Source organism: Pteropus alecto, unplaced genomic scaffold (genome assembly GCF_000325575.1).
Source record: "Pteropus alecto unplaced genomic scaffold, ASM32557v1 scaffold146, whole genome shotgun sequence".
NCBI lineage: Eukaryota > Metazoa > Chordata > Mammalia > Chiroptera > Pteropodidae > Pteropus > Pteropus alecto.
In genome coordinates, this window is record NW_006442107.1 from 8,453,266 (window position 1) to 8,461,725 (window position 8,460).

Here is an 8,460-nt window from a genome sequence, read left to right on the forward strand (position 1 = left end):
GGCTCATCCGTTTTCGGCCTCAGTCTTTCAAATTTCTGCTAACGTGCTTTGGAAAGCCTTGTTTTGAGACCACATGTGATATATATTCTTCTGTGGGGATTAAAGGATTTATAAATTTTAATTTTAATATAATCGAATTGTCTTCCAACATATTTACAACAATTTTTACTCACCAACAATGTGTGAGCTGCACTCTTTTCTAGAGAATTATTCTTGGTTGACAGGAGCTTCCTGGACAGGAAGCTTAAGGAAGCCCTGTACTCTATTCACTCTCTCCAGCAGCCTATAGCTAATGACTGACTGATGGAGGAGGGTGGGTACAAAAGCCTGATAGGTCCTCTGCCTGATGAGAATATATTCCAGCAGAGTTCTGCTCCAGAAGCACTACCCTCCCCACAATGGGTGAAGCAAGGCTTGTTCTGCTTCTTCCTCTTCCCTATCCTTCTTTCTTCCCTTACAGGTTTTACTCAAGAGCCCAAGTCCCCGTCTCAGGGTCTGCTTCAAGGAAAGCCAACTAAAATAATAAGAATCTTGTAGCACAGGGATCAGCAAACTACAGCTCAAGTGCCAAATTGAGTCAGCTGCCTATTAGAGTAAATAAAAGTTTATTGGAACATAGCTATGCCCATTCACTTATGTATTATTTATGGTTGCTTTCACACTACAATGGCAGATTTGACTAGTTGTTACAGAGACCATGTGGTCTGCAAAGCTGAAAATATTTACCCTCTAGCCCTTGACAGAACAACTTTGCTGACCACTGTTATAGCAAAACTTTGGGGGTTTTATTTATTGCAATAGTTCATCTATGTATTAAGCAACTATCCTTTGTGCTTCATAAAGTACAACAAATTATAGGAGATAACTGCCCCTCAGACAATTTGCAGTCTAAAATAGGCCAAATACACATGAAGACAAACACTAAGTTAAATCAGAGTAGGGGTTATCTCTCTCCTCTTCAACACTATATCTGGGCTTAGCCATCACTTGGCATATATCAAGGAATCATATATTTGTTGAAAATTACATACTAAGCATATTCAATAAAGATATTGTGCTATGTTAAATTAAACATTAAATAAGTTTGATGTATTTGAGAAGTTTTCATGAAGAAGGATCACATTGGTTTGAACTCTGAAGAGAAATGAAGATTTCATTAATGAAGAATGATGACTGGTCAGACAAAAAAAAAATGAATTAAAATACAAAAGTAAGAATGCATATGGTCTATGGACATGCTATCCTAAACACGCCCAATCCCGTCTGATCTCAGAAGCTAAGCAGGGTCGGGCTTGGTTAGTACTTAGATGAGAGACCACCTAGGAAGACCAGGTGCTGTAGGTGTTAAAAAAAAAAGAAAAAAGAATGCATATGGTGAATTTGGACACCATCACAGAGTATTGTTTTTGTTCCTTTTTCTTCTTTCTCTTCTTTCTTCTCCTCTTTCTCTTGGTCCTTCTCTAAAGGCTTGTAAACTAAAGATACGAAGAAATGTACAGAAAAATTGTGTTCAGTTTACAGAAGATCCCAGCGTAGGCTGAAAATTTTTTACTTTTTCTATAGACATTAAAAAGAAGATTAAATGATTGTTTTCAAGGAAGTAATAAGTCCCATAACCAAATGAACTCTCATAGTAAACTTTATAACCACAGGATTAGCATATTCATGAAATAACTTCTTGATGAAATCAGGCAGTGATTACGCTTGAACTTATTCTTCTAATTAGAAATGACATGGAAAATTCATATACTTATTGGAGTTAATATCTATTGAATAGTGTTTGTATATCTTAGCAACCGTTTATGGTATTTTTGTATTTGCCTTGAAATATAAATGTCTTTACTAATTTTCTTCTTTCCTAAGAGTATGTATATAAGAATTTTCATATTCATTATCTTTGAAATCTAAAACTCATTAGACATTTTCATGGGCCCTTGGTGTCTTTATGTTATTTGTCTCCTCTTCAGTCATCATGTCTCACCATTCTTCTCAGCAGAATATGATCACGAAATCACCTAAAAAATGTTTAATATAAACATGACATTTACTCTTATAGTCACACTCATTATTGAAATGGTGGGTAAAATTTCAATGTAAGAAATTTTAAAAGAAAGAGTCATTAGTAAAAAAGAGGAAGAAATTGTCAGGATGACTCTTACTAAAATATGAATCTTCAATCTTCAGTGCCTGTATTTTTTCTGTTTGCATTAACGCAGTCATTGTAATCTTGTTTTACTGTCTCTTCTGGTGAGATGTAGATTTTATGTGTTTGAAAAGTTGGAAATGATAGGCTAGTTTAAAAAGAATAATATTGTCTTGATTGTTTATGAATTGTAAATATATAAAAGACTGGAAAATGGAAGACCATGTGGCTTAGATAAATGAGAATTTGACAAATGGGTAGAGACAACATATACCAAGTTGGAACACAATAGCTTATGATTACTGTTGTTAACAAGTACAATTAAGACTAGGTGAATGGGAAAGTTAGGGCACAATCCTATCTAGAAACTTGCAGACTAAATAAAATTTTCTACATTGTTATTAAAATGACCCCTACTGCTGGACAAAAGTCACAATGTGGGCTTAGTGTTGAGGTGTTGCTACAGAAGGTGTACAACACTGATAAATAAATACTAAGAGATTATCTTAGTGGGGATAGGTAACTTCACGAATGAGTACCTTTAGGGAGTTTTGCTATGGAAGAAAGGATTTATAAATATATGTGAGATTTCGGTACGTGTGAGCTTTCTGTTTAAGGTGTAATGAACTGAATGTTGAAAAAAAGGCTGTTTTGGAAGTTGTGCTCACTCTATTACTCCAGATACCCTGGGAGATGTCAGTGATTGTCGGGATGACCTCTCAGAGATTAAATTCTCCCTGGATTCTAAGATCCTTTGTGTAAGGAATTTTTAGATGTTTTAGCTATTGTTTATTTTCATTAACTTCAGGATCTATTTCAGAACTTTGCACACAGTGGCAGTTCAGCAATTTTTAATAAGTCGATGAATAACATTCATTTTTAAGTGAATTTTTAAGAAGCTCAAGGAAGTTTTAAGGAAAAAAAGTTATAAAAATTTTCTCAATAAAACAACAAGAATAAGTCCTATATTTAAATGAATCTGATTCTGTTAAAGCTCTAAATCTGGTCTCTCTATTTCAGGAGAAATTTGATGGTCCATATGTTTCTCAAAACTTAACTACACATGATTTAGGTTTTTTGACTGGCTTAGACAAAAGAAATCTAATGTTGTGGACATCTTAGAATATTTTATGTCTTTCCCCTCTAGTGGCCATAACTCTTTCAGATCACTTATTTCTAATGCTATAAGCCAGAGGCAAAATTGAAATAGTAAAAAGTAATTTGTGAAAGTCAGGCTTGCTTCACAGGGGCCTTGGGTTAATGTGAACCATTAAGAACAGGCATGTTAATATTCACTTGCATTTTTTTCTCTGTATTTTATGATTTTTTTTTAATTTTAACTTTTCAATTTACCTTAAAATCTGTTAGTATTGGTAGAAGATGAGGTGATAACTTCATTATTTCTCTAAATAATATTTTAGGTAATAAGTAATGTGATGTTTCTCTTATCAAGTATGTATTTCATAATTTCATACATATATGAAATTATATATATGTAAAATTATATATGTGAAATCTATATTATATATATATATTTTACATTTATACCATTAATCTCTCTATCAATTTTTACAAAAGTACCATATTGTTGTTTGAATATTGAGTAAAAATGCCACCTTTTATTAATTTTTGTTTTTTCAAAATATTTTAATTGCTCATTGTTTCAGATAAATACATGTTCTTTTTTCTTTCCTTTTTTTCAAAAATAAATGTTTACTGAGGATCTACAAGGTACTAGACAGAATAAACAAGATATACATGGTCTCTGTTCTCATGAAGTTCGTAGTGTAGTCAGTGTATATCCAGGCTAAAGCTTCTCTCCAAATTCTCCTTTGTGTTTCTGCTAAGGTATAATAAGCCAGACTTTGAAGAAGTCTTATACATAGTATTTTATTTGCTTCATTTTGTTAATGAGAGAACCTATCAGCCTACTTCATTCTTTTCACCTGGTCCATCCATCAATAACTTTTGACCTTTTGACTCTCTAGAGTTGAGACACTTGCAAAAGAAAGCAGGAATCTTATTTTCCATATTCATATAGTATCCTAGTTCATGACTAGCAAATAGTAAACAGCAGACTTGTTACTGCTATCTTGACACTTATTACAAAGGTAAAACATGGCTATGTAGTTGCTATTCTAAGTCATTGCTCTGATCTCCTTCCTGATTAAAAATCATAAGACAAAAACTGTTACTCCTGACAAACTAATTCTTTTATTATAATATGATATCAATAACTCATAATATTTCTAGTTTTCTAGGATGTCTTGAACTAAAATTCATGCCCAATTTCAACACGTGCCCTTAGCTGAGATCTCTGCCAGAATGACCACACCCACTTCAGGCTCTCCTTTTTGTTCTTTTGCAAGAATGTGCTGCTAAATCTAACATCTTTTTGTTAAACCTGATTTTAAAAATAATAACCGTAATTAAAATTTACAAGCATTTATATCCTCCTATGAAAATTAAATTTAAATGTATAATAGAATTTACCTTTAAGGTACATTATCGCTTTTTATTTTAAGACTACCTCTTAGCAGAGCCATGTCTTTGTGGTCTTTAATTCTGCTTAGGGACAGGAAACTATATTTGCATAGAATCTACACTTCCTTTATATTACAAAGTATCTACTGGTCACACTGAGTTATGTATTTTAGTGGACGTTCTCTGTTGGCTGCTCCAAATCCACTTTCTTGTCTTCTTTCAGTGCTGAGCTTTACAGACTTCACAGGGCACTTGCCCTTTGCTTTTGGTTGGATTCAGCCAAGGGAACATACCAGAGAGATCAGGAGGAAGAAGAAAGAATTTGGGGCATTTATTCCCCTCAGTTCTCTCCTTGCTGATGGAAGGTTGTACAGCAGGGGCTGAGTTTCTGTCTTCTGTGGGGTCGGCATCTCCTACACCTATGGTTTCACTGGGTGTATAATAGCATTCCCCACTTATAATGGTTCCCTTGCTGTCACTAACTTTACCATTCCTTGTTGCTCTTCTTCAATACTGCTCAACTTTGTAAATAGTCCTTGTTACATGCTCTTGAATTGCTGTTTTAAAATTTTTATGTCTTTCTTGTCTGTGCCTGATTAATACATGTGAGGTCTTATTTGCTTGAGCAGGGAAAATAGAGTGGACATCTCTGCCCATCCAACCCAATCCCTCCGGGCTGCAGAAAGTCATGAACTTCACTTTACACAGGAGAAGAATCAGAAGAAGTAGCTGAATTGAACTAATAATGTGATAAATTATAAAACTGAATAATTTATAATATACTGAATATAATAGGTTAGTCTATTATATTTTGATGTAATTTAATTGTCCTAATAAAGATTCTAGGCCAATATATTGGGAAAAACTCCCATGGAAGTGGGAGTTTTTAGTGTTCATGATCAGGAGAAGAAATTGTGAAAGGACATGAGAAGGTAGACGATGAGCCTTGGATAAGAATAAAAAAGAAACATTGTCTTCTCTCTGAGACATTATGTCAGTTGGGCCTAGATTACAGAACATGAGAGATCCTGGGTCCTTCTGATGGGTATAAACTGGGTTTGCATGTAATAAAGTATTAGATAGGAAGGCAGCTTTGGAAAGTCCACATACTGCCATTTCAATTAGCAATAATTCTTTTACCTGCTTTCCTTAGCAAGATTTTACCAAAAGTTGTTGGATTAATGAAATGATATGATCATTCTAGGCCTACTGAGTGAACTAAGGTACTAGTGGCCCAGTAATAACAACTGAGGCATAGTTGAATCCAGGAGAGTGATTTTAAAAGGGTTATCATCAAAACAGGCAGCTGCAAAAGCACATAGACACCTGGGTCCTGGTCTTGAGATGACAGAAACTTGGAAAACATTTGAGGTAGGCTAATTTCTGGCAATCAAGCTGGCAAGAACTCATGCATGCATACAATGGTTCCTGGAAGAACACTTGACTCTATTTTATAATTAGTCATTGATGAAACTAGGCCCTTTGTATTGTAATTGTTTAATGTCTAATTATACTCTTAAGTTCCAAGTTCACTGTAAGCTGGTATATTACTTTTCTTCCATTTTTTGGTTCACATTCAATAAATATGGGTAATAATAAATTCTAGAAATAAAAGTGAAATAAAAAATTTAAAAGGAAAGGGAGAAAATATTGCATAGATGAAAGAAGCAATGTTGTCTAGTAGGTGCGGGCCATGAGTTTTTATAACTTTGTGACCGTGAGCAAGTTGTTTAACCCTTCTTTGCCTCAATTTCCTCATCTGAAATTGGCCCTAATAAAAGTATTTAATACATTGGGTTGTTGTGAAGAATTAAATCTTTTAATATATGCAAAGAACTTAGATCACTGCCAGTCATACAGTAGGCTCCAAATAAGTCAGCTATCAATATTATAAACTATAACTGTTATATTATAATTACTATAACTATAATTGTTATTATTGCTATTACTACTAATATTTAAGTAAATAATTAAAGAAATTGGATTGAAAGTGGATAGTAGTGACAGGTGAGACCCTTGGCTTCCAAGAGATATTTTATTTTCACTACTTCTTTTAGTTCAGTCTCCTATGTTTGAACTACTCTGATTTTATTATACATATACACAATTGCATATGAAATGATATGTCATCTTTCTTTTTCATCTATCTTATATGTTTCATTGCCATGAGATTTCCCCACATTTATCATTTCCTTAAGGACTGGACTTTTTTTCACGGTCCCTTTGCATTCCTTCTTATTTATCCTCCATTGTTGAACAGAGTTAAAGCACACATTGTGCTGCAAAATCACAGAAAATGATTACACAGGGAATAATTAAGAACATTTTCATAAATGCTACACATCTTCACATCATTAATTTAGATTTAATAATTAGAAATGATAACTATTGCATTAAGAATACTTAATGGATAGAGATTATGATCAGTTTTTCTTTATGTTTATAGTCTCTCTTTCACTATATGACATTAGATAATGCCAAAATGTAGGCGTTAGAGAGCCAGAATGTACCTGTCAGCTTTGCGAGAAATAATGATGAACATGACGTAGGTGACATAACATTTTATGTTCAAGTATGGATAGCCTGAGGGCAGAGAAGCTCAGTTCACTTGGACTATAGCATTATCACCATCCCAGTACACACCCTGGAGAAACTAGCTTTACATAACGAATTGGCAACTTTATATTTTTATACAACTATTGATATTTGAGAAAGGCTGTATTTGATCAAATCATCCCCCAAATAACTATAATACCTGAAATTCCATCATTTCTTTTTCTTAGGAGACAATGGATTCCTTCCCTCACCTCCTTTTAAATGCAAAAAATAAGGATGAGAGAAAAATTAAGACATTATATAGGTTAAAATAACTCTTTGGGCCTTCCCCAAAGGGACAAATAGTTTGGAGTAAGATGCAATGGGTACAGGTGATAAAGGAGAATCTGGTTTCATGAGTCAGCCAATCTGGGTTCTAACTCTGATCTCTCACTATCTTGTATACAAACTTTGAAAAAGTGTTCATTGCTTTTAGTGTCATTTGCTCACTTATAGTATACCTCTAGGGGCAAAATAGTGCACTGGGATAACATAACTTCTAGTCTTGAGAATATTCAAGGAAACAGTAATGGCCCATGTCAAAGTTAAATACCAGGGCAACGCAATATGTGATTCTCAAGCAACTGGTATAAAAACATAAAAATTAAAAGGGTAGGGGATCACTGTAAACTGAGGGGTGGGGAGGATAGGATCTGAGGAGACTCTAAAGGATGAAATGGGTTGAAATCTGGGAAAAAACATGAGAGTTAGTAAAAGGGCACTATATTAGGTAAGACTTTGGGTATAAACTTGAGATACAAACTTTTTATGACTCATAAATAGATTATAATGAGAGAATTTAGTTTTATGATCTCACTACAATTCTGTTTTGTTTTGTTTTTTATGCCTACAGCACCCGGCTTCCTAGGTGGTCTCCCATCCAAGTACTGATCAAACCCGATCCTGCTTAGCTTCCGAGATCAGACGGGATCGGGCTTATTCAGGGTGGCATGGCTCTAGACTCACTACAATTCTTGATAGCTTATATAGAATCTACATTTCCATCTTCATTCAGTTTGTTAGCCAATAGTTAGCATTCATTGTTTAACTCAGGATTTATATGGGAGGGAAATAATTGGGAGATCTAGTTGTTTCTCTTTACTTTAATAATAATAATAATAAATATTTTAAAAAGTTGCCAAATGGAACCATTGATTTTTATTTCAAAGTAAGCAACTACAGTTTATTCTCGGATAAAAATGAAGAATTTCCTTTTCAGCTGATAAGGCACAGAGTGT

General features: G+C 33.9%; 2 pseudogenes; one reads left to right on the forward strand and one right to left on the reverse strand.

The window, feature by feature from the left end:
- The first annotated feature begins 1,225 nt into the window (after positions 1-1,225).
- Positions 1,226-1,344, forward strand: LOC112469427 (annotated as a pseudogene).
- Positions 1,345-8,066: 6,722 nt separating this feature from the next.
- Positions 8,067-8,184, reverse strand: LOC112469316 (annotated as a pseudogene).
- Positions 8,185-8,460: the final 276 nt, after the last annotated feature.